The sequence below is a fragment of the Crinia signifera genome, chromosome 9 (genome assembly GCF_055691185.1).
Source record: "Crinia signifera chromosome 9, ASM5569118v1, whole genome shotgun sequence".
NCBI classification, from domain to species: Eukaryota; Metazoa; Chordata; class Amphibia; order Anura; family Myobatrachidae; genus Crinia; species Crinia signifera.
Window position 1 is genome coordinate 95,647,729 of NC_139225.1, and position 21,553 is coordinate 95,669,281.

Consider the following 21,553-nt stretch of genomic DNA (forward strand, 5'->3'; position numbering starts at 1 on the left):
GGACATAATCACAGGATGGACCCAGCTTATTGATCTACATTTCAAGAAGGGAGAGTTGCTCATTGTGAGCATAATCACCCTTTACTTAAGGTGTTATAATTTTTAATGATTCAGGTTTTCCAAAGTGACAACACTTACACTTTTATTATGAAACTCCACCGTTAGGGGTTATATTAGAGTGAGGGTCTTTTCTTTCCTGTCACAATTTTTTTATTTTTTATCTGTGTATATTCAAACGGACAGCTGTGGCTATATGAATACATTCGAATTACTATAGGTTATTCCCTTGAACGGGTGACTACATATCCTCAATAATGGATAGATGGAGACTTTCCAATAATATGATATCTGTTCATACTAGCAAATACTTGATTTCAGCTTTAGGACAAGTCTGCCAAAGTGTTACTACAGTATTTGTCATATGGGTATACCTACCACTAAATGGTCAATTATGGGTATGCTCTGTATACCATCTTTGGCTGTTCACAATTGGGTCCTCTCTGCCCGGTGTACTCCATTGAGGGCCGACCTGTTACATAAAATAAATTTCCCATGAGCTAACCGTATAAGGTTTGATAAAAAAAAATGCTCTGATCTAAACATATAGAATCCTCTTATTTAGGGGGTTCAAATATTGCAGTTAATGATATGGTGTTTATAAAACCCCAATCATAACTAGTACCCAATTCTGGGATTGTTCCCATTAAATGGCGTTCCTCAACTTAGGTTCAGATGCTCGTTAGGGGAACACTGTATCTCTTAATTGCTCATGTCAATTTGTAACAGAGATTTATGAAAAGGCATACATACCAATCTGGTATGTCCCTGCATGATTCTGGGACCATATTCCCGGGTAAGTCCCTGCATTTTCTGGTGTGAAAGGGGTATTATTTCAAATAGCCAGGACCTGCAGTGCTCTAAATACAGCCAGGCAGCTGTATTCCCACATGGCAATGAGCATGGAACCCCTGGCAATAAGAATGGAAACCCTGTCAATAAGCATGTAATTGACTAAGAGAAATGGCTGCAATGCTTTCTGCACAACAGTTCTTATATTTGCATACATATTTTTTGTTGCTCATGTAAGAGTGATTTATATTTATTTTAACACCAATCCAGTTTCATTTTAAGGGAAAATAGGGTCCACTGACTGATGTATTCATTGTAACCATAACAACCAGATTCGCCATTCATGAGTAAGCCATTGCTTTGACTTCAGCGTCAAGCTCCGCCATTGGGAAATACGACACAACCCAAATTTGATTTACAATGCTAAGCAGATTCCTTCCCATTAGGTCTTGAAGTCAAATTAAATTGTTTCAGATGAAGTCACAAATTATCCACAAACTGTGTTAATATAAATTAGACTTTGATTTTTACAGCACATTTAAACATTGTTTGCATTTCTATACAGAGGAAACAGTTTCTTGTAAACAGCATGATTCATTCCCGATACTCAATTTACACCGCCAAATTATGGTCTAAATTTAAATTAAAAGCTCAGCATGAATTGGATAGCTTATGTGTATGTGTGACGGCTTTTTATATTAAATGGTTTACACAAATGCTGTTGTTTATCTTTGAAACAGGTTGTCATGAATATTAATGAGACCCAGGTGTTAATGTCACGCTGTTTTACTTCCAACTAAAAATCTTTAAACAGAGTTAAGTATTTGAACAAGTATTTTTAATAACTCTCGTGGTACAGTAATTACTGGAAAGGAGGGCGATATGAGTAAGGGTATTGTATGTCTAGAGGCGGATGGGGAGGGAGACAGGAAAAACTAGAGGGCAGTACAATTATTATTTTTTTCATCTGTTCCAATCATTTTCTATCAATCCCTTGATCAACCTATTAACCCCATTTGTAATAGATTGTTGTACAAAAGGTTAATTGTCATCATGCTTCTGCCAGATTTCCTGGTGAAAAACAAAGCTATTGAGTGTTGAGAATGCTACTGAAATCAAAGGCGTGCGCAGCGCATTGGTTTAGGGGGTGCACTATTGGAGGGGTGTGTCCATTACCACCTTCTGGGCGTGTCTATGAACTCTTATTGGGCATCAATGCACACAAAATACAAGGTGACTTATTTATGTATATGCACTTCAGAATGAATCATACAGTAGGAGCAAGTTTCATCTTTGCTCCTTTGGTCATGGCTAGCCATGGCTATTCTATTCTTCTCAGCTGCAATACAATACGTATTGCAGCTGAGAAGAATAGAATAGCCATGGCTAGCCATGGCCCAAGGAGCAAAGATGAAACTTGCTCCTACTGTACCCCTTAAATACACTAGAAATGTGGACAATGCGCACCAAAGGCGTGCTGCAAAAATTTACATTGTATATTCCATATAATGCCACACACTGTAATGCCCATTCCACATAATGCCAAACACCATAATGCCCATCACACATTAAAGCCCATCTCACATAATGCCGCACACCATAATGCTCATTCCACATGCTGACACACACCTTAATGCCCATCAAGCATAATGCCACCTACCATAATGCCAATGAAACATTATGCCACCCACTGTCATGCCCAGTACATATTATTCCACCCACTGTAATATTGTTGCAGAGGGGACTTACATGCTTGCTGCCAAGGTGTTCGTTTCCCAGGGGGTTAATTTTTAAAAAGTAATCTTCCTCCACCTAGGATGAACACTGCCTACAGCTGGCTCCTGCTCAGTGTGGCACAAGTGCAGGCAGAACTTGCAGGTCACGGGAAGGTGAGGTGACCTGAATCCAAGCAGGTGGGAGGTGGGATTGAGAATGTGGGATACCAGGAAGGCGGCTGGTGGGATAGAGCAGGTAGGAGACCAGACGGGTGGGAGGTGGGACGGAGCGGGTGTGCGCACTGTGCGCCGTGACGGCTAAAGGTCAGAGCGGGGCCGGGGGGCTGACATTATGGAGCCGAGCGAGGCAGCCCCGCAAGTCCATCCATGCAGCAGCAACACCCTTTATGTCCCCAGCCACTGTGATCTGTTTGGCGGGCTGGAGACCAGCGGCGGCAGGCAAGTCATGCAGCAGTCCTGACCGCCGCGGTTGCTGCTGCTGAAAATCCATTGTGCGTGCAATCCTGTGGGGGGTCATTAGGAGGTGCCTGTGCACCCCTGGCACCCCCCGTGCGCACGCCTATGACTGAAGTCATGAATAGTTACATTGAGCCAGATTCAAACCTGATCGCTTCTGTGCAAATTGCACGGCGGATGATTATCAATATAGGGGTACGCATGCGCGATGCCTGCTAGTGAAGAAATCGTGCTACTTTTTTCCTTCGCTAGCCGCTTGGAAGGTGATTGACAGGAAGTAGGCATCTGAGGGTGGAGTCGAGTAAGTCTGCGATAACAGGCTCACCTGTAACAAAGGAGTTCACTCAGCAGCAAATTCTACGCAAGACGTACACATCCATTCACACAGCATACACATTCATTTGCAGGGTACGGGTCATTGGGTCTACCAAATTAAGGTTGACATACATTGGGTCGACCACTGAAGGTCAACTGGCCTTAGGCTGACACGAAAAGTGGTCGACATGCCTAAGGTCGAAATGGTCAAAAGGTCGATACAACCATTTTGTTTTATCATTCCCAAATAGCAAAAGTGTGGCAAGTCATGATGGGACGTGTTCTTTCACAACAGCTGGAGGGCCATAGTTTGGACATGCCTGCCCTAATAGCAACAATGTGGTAAGGCATAAATGGGACTTCTAGTTTCACAACAGCTGGAGGGCCGCAGGTTAGAAATGCCTGCACAAAAGCATCTACACCAGTGTGTTCCCAAAGTTGGTACTCAGGGGCAGATTTATTAAGCTTGGTGAAGTGATAAAGTGTCTGGTTTTTATCAGCGGCCAATCAGCTCCTAACTGTGAAGTTACAGGCTTGGTTTGAGAAATGACAGGTAGGAGCTGATTGGCCGCTGATAAAAACCAGACACTTTATCACTTCACCGAGCTTAAGAAATCTACCCCTCAGGGACTAGTCCTGGTTTTAAGGATATCCACATCTGAGCATAGATGGTTAAATCATAACTGACTGAGATACTATTAATACACCTGTGCCCAAGCATGGTTATTCTTAAAGTGTGGACCGGTGCCTTGAGGACCGAGTTTGTCAACCACAGATCTACAAAATATAATTATTATATCAAGTTGGCAAAGAAAATAGTTTTATGCACTAGATCAGTGGTTCCCAACCCTGGTCCTCAAATACCCCCAACAGTGCACGTTTTGCAGGTCTCCACACAGAATCACAAGTGCTATAATTAGCTCCACCTGTGGATCTTTTCAAATGTGCCTGAATAATGAGTGCACCTGCTGGGTGACCTGGAAAACGTGCACTGTTGGGGGTACTTGAGGACCAGGGTTGGGAACCACTGCACTTGATGCAAAGTTTCTCTTGTTGACTAGAGTTTTTGGTACATGTGCAAACTTCTGGGTATATTTATTAATATTATTTCTATCAAAATAGACCTGTATGCGGATTAATGAAGGATAACGTAAAATGCGCGGATCCAGGGGCGGATTGGGCCGCCGGGAAACCAGGCCATTTCCCAGTGGCCCGGACCACAATTGGCTGCTATACCACCTGGCTGAGCCACCGCTTCCCCCCCCGGGCCGCCCCCTGGCTGAGCGGCCCACAGAAAATATGGCTTTGACCGGTTTGAAGATGGCCGCGGCTGCCCGCTGGTCGCTTATGGTTGACGTTATCACGTCACCTGCAACTGCTTCAGGATATGGTGCCGGCAAGCGCAGCAGCAAAGCTGTGTAAGCAGCGGTACCACCCGCCCCCCCCGGGTCAGTAGGGCTATCACCCCCCCTCCCCAGGCGCGGTATAGCACTGCTACCAGCCCCCCCCACGTGCACGGTCACTAGTCCCCGGGTCACTAGCACCCCCCCTCCCCGGGTCAGTAGCACTGCCCCCCCCCGGGTCACTAGCACCCCCCCTCCCTGGGTCAGTAGCACTGCCCCCCCCCCCGGGTCACTGGCACTAGCAACCCCCCCAGGCTGCTACAAAACTTTTCCCGGGCTGGAAAATGATTGTGATGATTGTGCTTTATTTGCACAATTGTCAATTGCTTGTTGACTGTTAGGATGGGTACATAATAGTAGGCCAATATCAGCACAACTTGCCGTATCAGCATGCAATGCATAGCCAAGACGGAAGATATCACCTGCAAACCAATGCGTATTAATGAAGGATGGAGAAGTGACCATACCATCATTCATAACATTTTCATGGTGTGTGCAGCCAATTGGGCATGGCTCGGGCCGAAGGGAATTTGCCTGGCCATCAGGAGCGATATACAGTAGTGTATGCACACTCACTGCACGCTCCGCACATGCAGTTGCTGAGGATATTGTCAGATTTAGCTACATGTACAGACAACAAGGGGGGGGGGGTGTGTCGTTAATGACCTGCGTCCACACACATCGTTAACGGTATTGAACGCTGGATGATATGCACATGATATTATTAATGATACTGATTTTGTCCATATTGTTAATGATATATATTGCCCAGTGTGTACCCAGCTTATGTGTTAAGCCTTGGGAATTCGTTCCACAAGCATAGAAAATGTCTTTCGACAAGTTAAATCAACCAATTTTGCCCACCAGGTCGACGTGAGTTTTTCACCGTTATTTTTAGCCAACTTGTGCCGATAGGCCGTATTTCATGTCCTAATAAACAAAGAAAAATGGTGTACCACAGTGGCACTATTCAGAATAAAACAATACTTCCCAAAGAAGATTCTCCTTTTTCAGGAGTTCTACTCTTTTTGAGTCTCTTTCCCTAGGAGAAAATGGAACATAATAGAACTATAAAAAGGAGAATCTTCTTTTGGAAGTATTATATTAATCTGAATAGATTATATATCTATATAGAATAGAACTATGGTACACCCTTGTTCTTTGTTTATTGGGGCACTGGTGATAGCTCCTGAGGTATAATCATGGGCTGCAATTTGGAAGATGTGCGCAGTTTTGAACTAACTTCTAACCACTCGTATTTTATGTCCTACCATCCGTTACGGCGTGGTGGGAGAATACAATAGTGTGCCGAGCATAGTGAGGCCCCATGCCCGAAGCATGGCAAGAGCAGCGAGCCATACGAGAGGACGCAGTACACTTAAACAGTGTCCATGTCGACTATGTTGACATTCGGGACAAAAATATGAAAACTCATGTTGACCTTTTGACGGTCGACCCTTACCCATTGTCTATCTAATGCTTGTGTCCACCTTCCTACCCTAGCCATGTCAACCTATTTTCAGATGTCGACCTAAGCCCTGTCGTGGTCGACCCAGTGGTATAATAATAGTGCCGCGGACCCCACGGTGGTGGGGATGTGTGGAGTTAGTGTGGGCGCCAGAGTCTGCGGGAGCTATTGTTACGCTACCGCCTGCAAGGACCTGCCTTACCCCACCACCGCATCTGTGGCCAGGAGTCCAGCAGACCATTATTGAAGATGCTAGAGGAGGTGGCGGTGGCCTCCTCCAGCATTCTTAAAAACGGTCTGCTGTAAGGAGCCAGGAGGAGCACCGGGACGTAGACAAGTAGATCTTCATGTCCCGGCCACAGAGTGACGCAGAGGGGTAAGGCAGGGTGGGGGAGGGTTATGTCTCAAATTCAGAGGCGTAGCTAGGGTGGAGTTGTGCACGCAGGGGGAAAGCTGAGGGTCCCCTCTTTCCATGGGTACAAGAATTTTAAAAATCGGCCCTTGGGAACCGGAGATATCTGACTTCAAAGCAGTGGTCCCCATCCAAGCCTGTTAATTGCTTTCCCAGTCAGATATTTCAGGGTCTGTCTGACATAGAGTTTTTCTGAGTGTATATTTCAAAAGCTGGGATTCTCAACCTTTGAAGGACACTAGTAGCTTGTCACTATTGTTCCCAGAACCAGAGATATCAGCCTTCCAGCAGCTGGTTACTGCTCCAGCTCCACACACCTGGTATGTAGTTTTATATACTCGTTGGCAGATTGCTCTGCCTCCTGAACTCTGATCACCTAGTCCCCTATACCATTTAGTAGGTGGGATTCCATTAAAATCTAAGAAATCTATTTTCGGGAACTGGAGATATCTGCAGTCAAGCAAGCTGTCCTACCACCAGAAAATTATGAATAATAAGCCCACTCCACTATACAGTATATATTTATTATTATTATTATTATTTATATACATTTGGTCTATCTATAATACTTTAACTGACCCAGCTTTGCTCCGCCCCTCTGGAAACCCCCTTCTGAAAATCCTGCGTTTGCCCCTGCTCCGGGCGCCGACATGTCACCTGGCGCCGGAGCTCATCGTGGGGTGGCGTTAACAATTGGGGTGGCCATTTCACACTTCAGGGTGCCTATTTGGCCTCTGTGGCCCATTTAACATTGTTTCCTATGGAAAAATCGGGTCAATTGAGGGATTGAACAGGTCAATTGAGACATTTAACATTGTTCCCTATGGGAAATCTCGGGCATCTCGTCGGTCGCATCGCACCCGATTTTTTAGTGCATTCAATGCCCGAGATGGCCATGATGGGCGCCCTTCTAGGTAAAGAGTACCAAAATTTTTTTACATTAAAATATAAATGAATTATCTTATTCTCTACTTTTTGTAAGATCAAATGAGTGATCTTACGAAAAGTATATTGGTTTAAAAAAGTTTAAATTTTCACTGTACCAGTTCTTGATTTAAATATATTAACTATTAAATTTGGATGTACCATTTTCGTCGCGCAAGGGTCCCACCTACTACAAATCGGGGGGGGGGGGAACATGCCCTTGCTCCGGGCACCGTGGAACCTAGCTACACCACTGCTCAAATTTACTGGAGGGGGGGCAGCCATTATTTTGTGACGAGGGGGCGCAAAATTTGTCATTACTGCACTGGGTCAACCTAATGTATGTCGATGTTGATACAGTTGACCCTATGACCCATATGATGTCCGGCAATGCACAGCTCTGTGTATGACTAGTGGAATATCCAGTCGCCATTCATACTGACATGTTTGGCATCTAATGATATTTTTGGACTGTAAAGTAGATGTTGGGAAAAGTGAGGAAGACTCTAGATAATCTCATGCAGGGCTTCAGGCTACCCAGATGGTGCTGTATCACAATGTGCATAAAGTAAAAGTATAGCTGGAAGTTACATAGTCCCATTGCCTCAGCCATCTGGAAGTCACTTTAAGATCTTCCCTCAATACTGCCACTGCAAACATGGAGTGAAGTAGTTCTTCATTTTATATTCTGATTCCCAACTGTTTGCCCCCCCCCCAAGTCTGGCCACCCTAGGCTAGAGCCTAATCAGCCTAATGGTTGATCACTCACTGGGGGGAGTAGTGCTTGTGTCCCATGTGAAATGACTGCTTGAACAGTAAATTAAAGGAAACAAATTATTTGTTGAATCCACCTGTATGCTCTCTTCACAGAGGGAATTTGCTCATCTGTAGATTTGTTCCAAATTGTTGAGCTAACAGCTTATTTATCAGACTTTCGCTATGAATTATATCATCAAAGTATCAAACCTACGATAGTTCACAATCGTATTGCTTGAAAGTTAGTGATTAATTGCACAAAATACTTTATAATGCAACTACAGCGCAAAGCAGTTAATGCAACACGTTCTTTCGTTCTACTGGATTCAGTTTTTTTTTTCCAAAACATATAAGATCATTGCAGTGATGTCCTGGAGCTGCCTGGTGGAGGATCAGACATTACTGAATAATGCAGATGCTCTGAAGCTCCCCTCATTCTGCACAGAACAAGGTCACTTTTATTTACAGTTTCCTGAATTTGCATTCCCCAGGAGAAAGCCACCCAAGGACTCCCCATCCTTGCCTCCAGTACAGACTAGCAGCTAATTACCATGGATGTGAGTCTCATCCTGACAGGTATTGAACAATATTCTCCAGGGTGATACTGAAAATACAACCTATCCCCAACTTCCCCTACATGTACTGTACCATCTGCATTATTAATGTTGTCTTTATTTGCCATCTTATGATTTAAGTTGAAAGATAGCAAATGAACACTATAGTGTAAAAGTTATACATTTTGTACATTAAGCTATTTATGTTTCATAGCAATAATGTTTTGGACAGTATTTTATCTATTCCATTAAAAGCTTTAAAGTGTTGAATTGGGAGGTTATTGTAGAGCAACTTTTGCAGACATTGCCCGTTGATTTAAAAATAATTTCTCAAATGGTCATGGTGTTCTCAGTCCTGTACAGTATGAGCTCTCCCACACCGTACAGGTGCAGTTCGCGGTAAGGTTCGGCATCACAGTTGCTGAACCTCACACTAAACTACTGTATAATAATTAGAGATGTGCGGTTTGTATTCCCACAAATCTGAAACCATCCAAATTTTGTGGATCCAAATTGAACCAAAACCTGGTCTGGATCCCTTGAGATCCAATTCAAACAGAGTCCCCAGTTCAGGGGTTTAACCCCTTGAGTAGTAGGTTTTCCTGGGGCAGTACACACCTACCAGGGCAAGTTTTCCTGCCCCAGAAATACTCATCACAGAAGGTGCACTGGCCGCCACTGCCTTCTGCAGCAGCCCTTACTACCCTAGGGATGCTGCTTCTGGCTTCTGCTGTTTGCAGAGGTTTGGGGCCGCTCGGGTGTTCAGGCGCTCAGGCATTCGTGTGTTCAGGCTCCAGAACACACAAACACCCAAAGGCTCTTGAGTGGTCCCAAACTTTCGGGAGTGGCAGGGGAAAGGATCGGTGGCCTGGACCAGCAGCGAGGGGGGCCCGGTGTACAATCGTCATTGAGTAGCAGGTGGAGGATTGGCAGCATGGACCAGGTGGTGGGGGGCGCTGGTGCTGTGCCAGTGTGTTGCTCAGAAATTTTACGGGAGAGCCTGATAATACAGCGCAGATTAGCCCAGAAAATTTCTGGGCATACCACCGAAGCGGTTAAATCTGCATTGGACATTGTAGATTGCAAAATTTACATGAATTTAGCTGTTTTTATCAATTATTATTAACAATGAGTATTGATTTTGTTACCACTTTTAAACCAAACCAAATCCAAACCAAAACACTTGAAGGTAGTTTAACCAAAACACAAAACCAAAAATCAAACATGGGGTTCAGTGTACTTCAATAACTATAACTATAAAATGTATTATCTGGGCAGAATAACCTTGCTCCCTTTATCTTGTACACAGTGGAGGCTCTTAAACTTTTGGAGGAGGGGGCTGCCACAATGCGGCCCCCCCCCTCCGTTGCCGCTGACACCACTGCACTCCCCGCACTTTGCAGTCCCGGCCGCTGGTCCCCTGCAGGGGCCAGCGCATGCACAGTAATTTCATACATACTGCGCATGGGCTGACCCAAGCCTCCATGGGCTGCCTTTGACGTTCAGGGGATCCTCGCCACCCTATGATGGCTGGGATCCCCCCAAAACATAGAATAGGGCGAGTGGCCATCGAGGGGGTTAAACGGCAAGGATGGCTTGTTTTTGATGAAAACAAACCATCCTCTTCATAAAACCCCCCTCGACGGCCGCATTGAATATACCCCATTGTGTGCATGAAATCATTCAACTATAGAAGCCTGCAAAGGGATTTCCTGGTTCTGCAGGTTTGTGCATAATCTGGCACATTATTGTACTGTAGATACAGGTCGAGTATCCCGTATCCGAATATCCGTTATCCGAATTATTCCGAAAACCATACATTCCAGAAAGTGAAGAATTTTTTTTTTTTTTTATAAAAACTCACTGGGGACATATGTAACAGCATTACTGAGGACATGATATGTAACTGGCACTATATATGTACAAGAAAATGATTGCTTGGCATTCAAATTCAGTGCTGAGATAGTACACACATTTTGTTTCATGTTTTGAAACCTTGTTTTTTGAACAAATAAAATATATTTGTGTGTATTTAATGTGGTAATAAAATGTGTGTATTTAATGTGGTAATAAAATGTGTGTATTTTATGTGTTTATACAGCATAAATGCAAGATACTTCAAAAAACATCATTGAAATATTAAAATATTCCGAAATACGGAATAATCCGTTATCCAAAATTCTCCTGGTCCCGAGCATTTTGGATAAGGGATACTCAACCTGTACCTAATTTGACATGTTATTGTATTTGGACCACCTTTATTGTATAAACATATTTAACTTCAAGCAATTACACCTCATTCTTGTCATTCATCTGTTCATGAGTCACAAAAATAGTTTCAACAGGGAGAAATAGAAGCAAATTTTAAAAATTGGACCCTTGTTATGGCAACTCCTGTTGTACTTCGTCCTTGTCCCACATTACTTTACCACATTTATATCTTAGCAGTGTTGCAACATCAGGGCCAGATTTCCAATTGGGCAGATGAAGCTACAACTTCAGGCTGCCACATAAAAAGGTCCATCATCATGACATCGTAATAGTAACCGGCTACCAGCTGGCTAAACAGTTGGCCAGAAATATTTCTATTTTCCACACAATGATGCAATTTTTGTACTTTTACATATTTAGGTGGACACTGGGGATAATATGGGGTCGACATGTCTACATGGCACTAGCCACGCCCAAACTGCACTGGTCACGCCCCCTCTGCTTCTCATAATAGGCCTTTAAATATTTTCAGCCCAAGGCTCATGAAACCCTTATTCCAGCCCTGTGCAATTCATAGTATATTGTAAGATCATACAAATGGAATATATGTATTGTTTAAATGCAATAAGTAGATGGGAAAATGCAGAAATAGAACGTATCAACATTCTACAAGCATAATCAACTTCCTAATTTACTTAGAGCAAAACCATCTCACTATAACGATATTTACATATAAATCATAAGTCTTATCATTTTCAACAACCCAGCTGAAAGCGGACTTACAATACTTTATTACAAAAGCTAAACAAATATAATTGTTGTCAAAGCTTTAGACACAGATTTTGTAATTTGAAACTAACACCTCTATAATCCAGTGCAATACAAGGTGTCTACAGGGAATGCAGAATTAGATTTATGGGGTGGTATTGTGCTTTGGTCCTAGACTCCTAGGAATGAAAAATGAAAGTGTGTTTACCCAATGACCATTTTTTTTAGCAAAATCTGTAATTTGTAACCCAATTTGGGTCACATGGGCAGAAGGGACCAGAACTTGCGATCAAAGTTACATGTATAAGGGAAAGATTTAGCACATCTGGGAGAGGGATAAAGTACCAACCAAAAAATTGCCAGGAGCTGTTTGCATGGCACTTTATCTCTCTAGATTTAACCTCTCTATGATTTGACAAATCTCCCATTAAAAGCCCCCATACACTGGGCAATTCACCTTCAATTTGGTCTCTTTTCCTGAAATTGCGGTGATCGATTGCAGTAAAATAGTCAAAAATTGCAGTTGAATGACAGCAGTTCCGATGCTATGTGCGGTCCCGTGCGCACCACACTGGAACCTGCAAGTCACACGAGGTGCACAAGCAATCTCTTGGATTACTTCTGAGCTGGGCAGGCTAGCTGGGATCACATGCACAGGTGTGCGCACATTGAGTGTTAGGGGTGCACGAGCACCCCCTAATGCTGTGCCACCCTTATGAACACCTCCCTGCCACTAGCAATACAAACAATACCTTTTACTAAAGACTTTTGCTTTTTTAGAACTGTATTCCATTAAAAGAAACACCCATGAATCCGTTTGTGTTTTCCATTGTTAATTGTACTAGACCAGTGGTAGCCAACCCTAGCCCTCGAGAGCTACCAACAGTTCACATTTTCCAGACAACCTAGCTGCTGCACAGCTGCACTCATTAATCACTGACACATTTTAAAAGATACACAGATGGAGCTAATTAGCTCACTTGTGATTCTGGGGTTTATTCTAGTTCATTCTTTCTGACAAAATCCTTCTTAGATGGACAAAACCATGTGCACTGCAGGGGGGCAGATGTAACATGTGCAGAGAGAATTAGATTTGGGTGAGTTTTTTTGTTTCTGTGCAGGGAAAATACTGACTGCATGATTTTACACTGCAATATAGATCTCACTTTGAAGAAAAACCCCACCCAAATGTAATTCTCTCTGCACAAGTTACATCTGCCCCACCCGCAGTGCACATGGTTTTGTCCATCTAAGAAGGATTTTGGCAGAAAGAATGAACTAGAATAACCCCCATAGTGAGGAGACCTGCAAAACATGCACTGTTGGTAGCTCTCGAAGACTAAGGTTGGCTACCCCAGTACTAGACCATTGTCATATTACTACATACCTGAGTCATCAATATATGAATTTCACTTTATTTGAATGTACTTTTACACAGAGTAATGAGAAGAGTAAAACTGAAATAGGCAGGAGATTATGGTGTGGATGAGAGACGTTTTATATTGTAGCAAGTGCAAATAGATGATGTAGACATGCCTGATTGGCTGTGTTAGACACACCCAACTGGCGGTGTTAAGGCCCATACACCAGGCATGTCCAAACTATGGCCCTCCAGCTGTTGTGAAACTACATATCCCAGCATGCTTTGCAACCATTTTAGCATTCCCTAATAGCAAAACTGTGGCATGGCATGATGGGACTTGTAGTTTCACAACAGCTGGAGGGCCATAGTTTGGACATGTTTGCCATACACACTAGAAGATTTTCATTTCAAAAGACTTTGCCAAAACCTTTGAAAGATATATCTTTCTCCAAAGTAGTGCGTACACACTGAGCTATTTTCCCCAAAGAGTAAGAGATTTTCAGGAGACGAAAGACTTTGCTTAAAATCTTTCATTATAAGGCGATTTACATAATGGGCAGGGTTTGAATTTCTGCCTGTAGACTCTGCCTGTTCCCGGACCTTCTATAAACCGGAAATGCCACCTGTCCGGACTCCTGACACCGGGCTTAATTACCGGGCTGTCTGGAGTAATCCCGGATGGATGGTAACCCTAAATAAAATATTAATTGGTGGCCAGTGGTGGCAGTAACCAGTGGCATAACTAAGTTTTGGGCGCCCCCCGCCGCCCCGCCAGCCCCCCGCCGCCCCGCCAAGCACCCCCAATCCCCCGCCGCCCCGCTGCCCATGCAAAACCCCCCCCATTCCCCTGCAGCCTTACCTATCGCGCTGTTCCCGGCGGCTCCGTTCTTCTTCTGCTGAGGACCACCACAAAATGGCCGCCCCCATACAGCAGACAGCTTCAGAGAACTGTGTGCTATATGGGGGCAGCCATTTTGCAGGGACCAGCAAGATAGGTAAGTCTGCGGGGGATTGGGGGGGGGGGAGTAACTATAGCACTGCAGCCCCCGGCGCCCCCACTTGCACAGCGCCCCCCGCGGTGGCGGGGGCTGCGGTGCTATAGTTACGCCGCTGGCGGTAACGTATACATGGCTGGCTTGCTTAAGCCATGTATGTATTGCCGCTATAATAAATTCTGCATTGGTGTCCAGTGGCAGCGATAATATACATTACCGCCATAAAAAACACATTGGTGGCCAGTGGTGGAGGTAACATATACATTGCTGGCCTGCGCCGGCAATGTATATGTTGCCGCCATAAAAATTATACATTGGTGGGCAGTGGTGCTAGTAATATATGCATTGCTAGCATGTGCCAGCAATGTATATACAGTATTACTGGCTTATAAATATACATTGGTGCCAAGTGGTACTAGCAATATATAGATTGCTGGCATGTGTCAGCAATCTTTATATTACTGGCTTAAAGTTCACATTGGTGGTCAGTGGCGTGCATATGCTCCATTGAGCAGTGCAGTCAGCCGGGAGATGTGCCGGGGGTGGTGCGATGTTCCGGGGGTGGGGTGTTCTGCCGGGATGTGTGGCCTGGCCTTGAAGATGGAGTCAGGTGCAGCAGAGCATGGCGGTGTGGGCTCGGCGGCAGGGTGAGTATGCACAGGCGGGGGGGAGTGCGGGGAGCAGGGGGAGGGAGCAGGCGGCCAGCTGGGCTGAAAGTGTCTTATCTTTCAGCCCAGCAGCCGTACACACACAGCGATGATGGATGATAAATCATCCATCATCTCTGGCATGATGGGAGACTTTCGCTAGTCAGGAATCGATGGTCCATACACACTAGGCGATTTTCAACTGAAAATGGCTGAAAATGGCTGTTTTGACCGATTTTCAGCTGAAAATCGTTAACTGTGTATGGGCCTTTAGGCACTCCTCTTTGATGGTGCATCCCTTAATAAAATGTGCTGCGCATGCCTATGATCACAAACGACCTCAGGCGGGAAAATCGAGAGGGGATCACTGGTGACTTCTACGAAGGGAGATGTTGCCGTAGTCAGTGCCAGATTAAACCTTCGGGGGGCCCGGGGCTCTTGTCATTTCTACATTTGTGATAGGTGGTGACATAGGTGCCGATTTATGTTTTTGCTGGTGGGTGCTCAAGCCAAAAATAGTGGCTTCATAGGGAAGGGGTGGGGCCACAAAATAATACCAATTTATATTATGGAGCACAGTTGTCTCCAATATTCAAACTATGGCAACAGAGTTCCACATACATAAATGCCCCCACAGTGCAGGTACATAAATGCCCCCACAGTGCAGGTACTCCGCAGACAGAATACACTCTTCCCGGCATACTGTTTCCCAGGTGGCGGGTCCGGCGATGTGGGTGCTGCAGCCACAAATTAGCAAGTTAATATGGCGGCCCAGCAGCGGGACTCGACCCGTGGGTGCTCATCAATTTCCGTGGGTGCTCGGGCCCTTGAGCACCCACAGAATCGGCACCTATGGGTGGTGATAGCAAATCTTTACTATTGGCCCAAATACAAAACATGGCAATAAAGCCCCGTACACACTGCTGCCTCCGTGCTCAGTGACGTGCTTAAGTATGATCGCTCAGCACATTGCTGCACTAGTAATGCACCCTGCGGTGCAGGGGCGTAACTAGAAGTTTTTGGGCCCCATAGCAACATCATCATAGGCCCCCCCGCCGTTGTCACTAGAAGGATAATGAGGAGAGTCAGTGACAGAAGATACTAGAGAGAGGAGTCAGAGGGACAGGGGGCAGGCTGTCACATGGGGAGGGGGGTCATCAGCCACATAAAGGAGATATTGGGGAGGGGGGGAAGGCTGCCACTTGGTGGGGGGGGGGGCGCAGCCAGATACAGGAGATAGTGGGGGGCTGGCAGGCTGTCACTTGGGAGCTGAGCAGCAGACACACGTAGGGGAGGGGGCAGGGTAAAGTATGGGACGTGAAACTTTAGGCCAATGCCTAAGTGCTGCTCCCTCCCTCCACAGCTGGTTACCTGCTTCTAGCTGGCACCCAACATTGCTCCGAGTGTTTGATGGGGATCAAAGGTCCCAGTGCAGTCGCATCCCCTGCAACCTCGGAAGTTAATCCACTGCCATGAAGCTGTGTGCTAATCGATTGTGCTGAACAGTGTTTTGCCTATTGCAAGCACTGTCTTTCCCTGCGGGTGATAGCGTCAAACAGGACTGCACATCTGTGTTCTATTTCTAACTGATCTAGTCAGATCAGTTAGAAATGGTATTGTAATTGTCCAGTGAGTATGGGCCTTAAGACCCCATCAAGTATTTTGTCTTGGGCCCTATGTTGTCTTAATCTGGCTCTGGAGCCATCAGTTCGTTGATTTCTAAATATTGATCAGGAGAGTAGAGCAAATCTAAAATCAATTATGTAAGATAAAGTGTAACGTGCGGGGGTGCGTGCGACCAGTGGTGGTGGGCAGAGCCCTCAGCCGGGACCTCTGTTTAGGACAGCCACGGCACAACCCTACACTCTCTCTATTGGCCTTCTCGGGCAGGTGACTGTAGATTGCGATGTGCTACGCTTCTCCTTTAGTCACTTCGTTCGAAGGAGCAAGGTAAGCCCGCTCCGACCCCAATGCAACCAGATTTTAGGATGGTACAAATCTATGGCGACTGTCAGAGATAGGACCAAGAGGATGATCTAACTAACAGACTAACAGGGCCTATCTGGACTGAACACCCTGGCTAAGGGCACCAGGCCAAGGACGGGGAGTGTGACCAAGTCACAGGCACCGGACCAACCAATAATGGGGTGCCACCAAACAAAATACACTCCAACATAAAACAGCAGTTCCCGCCCCGAATTCCGCTATCTGCAGCCATAATCAAATAATCTGCCCGGTCAGTCAGTTTATGCGAAAAGGGGTGTGGTCCTGTTGGATGAGGTGTGGCCACATTATAGTACCCCAATAATAGTACGCTCAATACAAATTACACCAAACAGTAGTGCCCCTTACTCATGATGCCACAGTGACAGCATCATCTCCCATTATTCTCCTTGAGAGACACCAGCAGGCTGCCTGTCATGCAAGAGGTGGTTGCAGGGTTACTGTACATGCACAAGAAACAGAAACTCAGTCAACATGTGAGTGTCCTAATAAAGGAGAAAGGGGAAAGTAGAGGCTGTTATATAGAGGGAGAGATGAGAAGGGAGAGATTGTTGTTTTACAGAGAGAGATAGAGATATGAATCAAGTAGTGATATACAGAGGGTGAGATGAGTAAAGAGAGTGCTATACAGAGAGAGATGGGAAAGGAGAGAGAGTTATACAGAGAGAGGGAAGTAAATCTTGTTGCTTACATGCAGCTTGCGTGCTCTGGCTTGCTTTGTTATAAAAGGCTACAATAAAGGATGTAGAGGAGAACTGGTGGTCTGGGGAGTGACGCAACAGTGTGAATGGCACTACAGCGATCAAGTGGAAATAAACTACAGCTCTTAGCCTGGCTGCTTGGAGGTGTAGTTTATTTTAATTTTCTTTACTAGTGCTGTGCGGTGCCAGTAACAGCGGCTCCTGGTTGCCCAGATACAGCCCGAACAGCAGGACTCTGGAACAAACTGGGCCTTAACCCCTTGAGTGGTGGGTTTTGCTGCGGCAGGACAAACCTACCAGGGCAGGATTGTCCTGCCCCAGCAAAACCCACCACAGATTGTAGGAGCACCCCTTCACCTTCGCTCCGGCATTTGTACACCAGAGGCTGACCTCCCCTGCCCCAGCCGCTATTCACAGCAGTGACCACAGGCGGCAGACTCGGGGATGTTCATGGCGGCTTGGGAGGACTCAGGCGCCTGAACTCCTGAGCGCTCCCGAGTCCCCCCGAACATCCCCGAGCCTGCCACCTACGTCACTGCTGTAAAATGAATGGCGGCTGGTGGCTGGGAAAGCGGCAATGGTCAGGGGAGCTCCAGCATACGATCGCCGGAGCAGAGGTGATTGTGGGGGGGGGGGCTGTGATGGAGGGGGCTATAGAGATGGTGTACCAGTGGGGGAACCTGGACACCACTGGCGTGCACTTGTTGCATATTAGTGGTATGCCCGGAAATTTTCCAGACAGCCCGCTGCGGCATACCACCCAAGGGGTTAAGCGACGATTTGGTTGCATAGCTTTAAATCCACTACTGACACCGGCGCATTTCTGTAGATTGCAATTACTGGACGAATAGTTCTATTTGTCATACCACCAACTAAAACAAGAAGTAGTGACATGGTGAAATTGCATCATTTATGTGCTTCAGCAAATGGAAGAATAGCATCAAACCTTCAAAACCTACACAAGAAGCTATAAGATAGGGCAAGGGGGGGAAATATACCTTACTCCAGTACACTGGAGAATACTTTCTGCAAGCTACTGAATGAATTTAAAGTAGCAACTAATGAAATGTGGAGAGTACAGAGACTACTGAAATTGTGAATTCCAATGTTTGTAATTTTATATTTTTGGTTAGTACACGTTCCCCTTATTAGAGGTGACGTTTTTTATTTTGCAATGTAAATATATTGCTTTGATTTCATATCTCCTGATTTAAATTCTTTATGCTCTAAAACACTGGCTCATTGACTGTTAGCGGCCACAGAACTAGTACTTGGTTGCTGCTCCTGCGCTTCTATTGACTGATTAAGATCCATATTCATGTCTGTGACTTTATGCAAATGCCAGTATAGGCCCTTCCCTGGTGTACAGCTGAGCGTCTGCATGTACAAGGACTCAGACACCCACTTTGAGCATTTATACAGCTTAGTGTATCTTTAGATGTAACCATATGTTGCACCATCAACATTTGCAACTGCCCCATGCTATGTGGCAATCCTCGGATCAAAATATAGTCTATATTGTAAATAATTGCTTATCTTAATACACGGACACTAAAGCATCATGCCCGTGACAATCTTATATATGCCATTATACTGTAACTTACTATCTTTGTGCATCTGAATAGCCACAAAAATACAGGACTTCGCAATTAAAGTTGTATTTTTTTCTGACATACACATTTCTATTTGGCCTTGAAGTTCCCAACAGTAATGCAAAGCGCTTGCATATAAGCAGTTAAAAATAAATGGATGTGCACCTAACCTATTGTAAGAATGTAAAATACCATCAAACAGGAACACTTGCGCAAAACTACACTTTGTATCGTAAACTTAGCTAATTGTATATTTTTGCTTTGTAATATCTAGAAAGCTCTGTGCTTCTTTTCATTATAACAACAGCTATTTTGTTTATAGCAGCTCATAATGACTCATGGTTATAGATAAGGTTCTCTGTACAGAAGCTATTATATCTTTATGTTTTACCGGCTACAATAGCTATAGAAAATCTTACAATATCACTTCCATATGAAGAGAATATAAAATACTTTTAGGTGTCATGACCAAAGGTTTAATTTGGTTTAGCAGATATGAATAGCCTGTTGACTTCCTAAACCATGCATTAGTATAGTTTTTTGTAATAACCATTAAGTTTACAATTATTCCCTATTAAACGCAAATCTAAATCCTAGCAAGATGAATGGATGAATGGTAGGTTTCCTGGGTGGTGCAATCCTAGATCTCTTTGAATCGGGTAACAGCTGATTGGGAAGAGTTGGAATAGAATCCCCTGATGCGTTGGGAGGTTTCTCAAACAACTGACTGGATTGCTATTCAAAAGGATACAAACATTGACTTTTCCTTGACCATTATAGATGCCATCAGGCACAGCATAAAGGTTACTAATTAGTAATTACATGGTCAGGCTATCTATAAAAGTCGTCTGTTGAACAATTTTTAACTAGATTTTTTTTTCATTTCTGATTCTATATAATATTATGATTCGTTTTCACCATTTTTACAGGTGGCCACTTGCTTCTATATTGTTTTATTATTTTTATTGTATTTATGATTGTGCTTATTTTTACTATTCGTAATTATCAACAATAAATCTACAACATTGCTTTTTGAATATATTGTGTGACTTGTTTGATTCAGCCATACTACAGGTGTTCTTTTAACCTCATGTGGAGTGTTTATACCCATAATTTTAGACTAACAAAAGGGATACCGAAATACTATGAAGTGTGCATAAAAACTACTGTACTACATGCATTATCCCAGCACAAAAACTTAAATAAGAATTATCGGCCTTTGATATTTCCAGCCCTTCAGAGCAACCTTTGCACCCTCACTACCAAGAAAAGTTGCTTCCCTGACAGGGCCGACTTTTCGTATGGGCTTAATGGGACTTGCTCAGGGGCCGCAGGTGTATAAGGAACCATATAAATGTACTATGGAAATGTTTGGAATGAGTAGTTTTCATATGTAATTCCTAAATACATAAATACAGCTGTGAAAATTAAATGCAGCCTCCTGTGTCATAGCCTTCCAACGATGTGTGTGCACATCACAGGAACAAATGCTGCATGGCAGTAGCAGGACACATCTGCAGTGGGGTGTGCGGGATGCTTTTGGGTGTCACCTGCCAAGGGGTGACACCAACTATTACTGGCAGCATCTGGCTCCTGTCACAACTCCCTTTTAAGTGGCCACCCCACCGTGTGTGGAACGGGTAAGTGACACCATTGCACATCCGTGGTTTGGCCATTCCAGCCAGACTCAGATACTCATTGCGAGCCGAACGACATCTTCCCAACATCGGATTCTTGGAAGAATTAGATCCAATATAAGCCGTGGGCTCGTCACCATTACATGGGATCCAAGTGCTGGGAGAGCACGCTCCACTGCACACTCTGCAGAAAATGAATTTGTTGTTATAATCTATGGGGATAATTTAATAAGATGGGAGTTCTATTTCACATGGGATGTTGCTATGGGCAACAAATCAGATTCTATCTATCATCTAGAAGGTGCTAAACAAATAACAAATACAGTATATCCCACGCGAAATAGAACTCCCATCTTAGTAAATTTCCCCCTTAACCCCTTCCCGCCGCAGCCTGTTTTTGCCTTCCTGACAGAGCCCTTTTTTTCAAATCTGACAGGTATCACTTAAGTGGGGATAACTTTTTTTTGCTTTTACTTATCCCAGTGATTTTGAGCTTCTTTTCTCGTGATACATTGTACTTCAAGTTAGTGGTAAATTTGGGTCGATACAGTCTGTGTTTTTTGTGATAAATACCAAAATGTCGTAAAAAAATGGAAAATTTAGCAATTTTCAAAATGTTAAATTTTCTGCTTGTGAGACAAATAATCATACCACTCAAAATAGTTAATAACTAACATAGACCATATGTCTACTTTATGTTTCCATCATTATTTCAACATCCTTTTAATTTTTTTGGACACTAGGAGGCTTAAAATATGAATA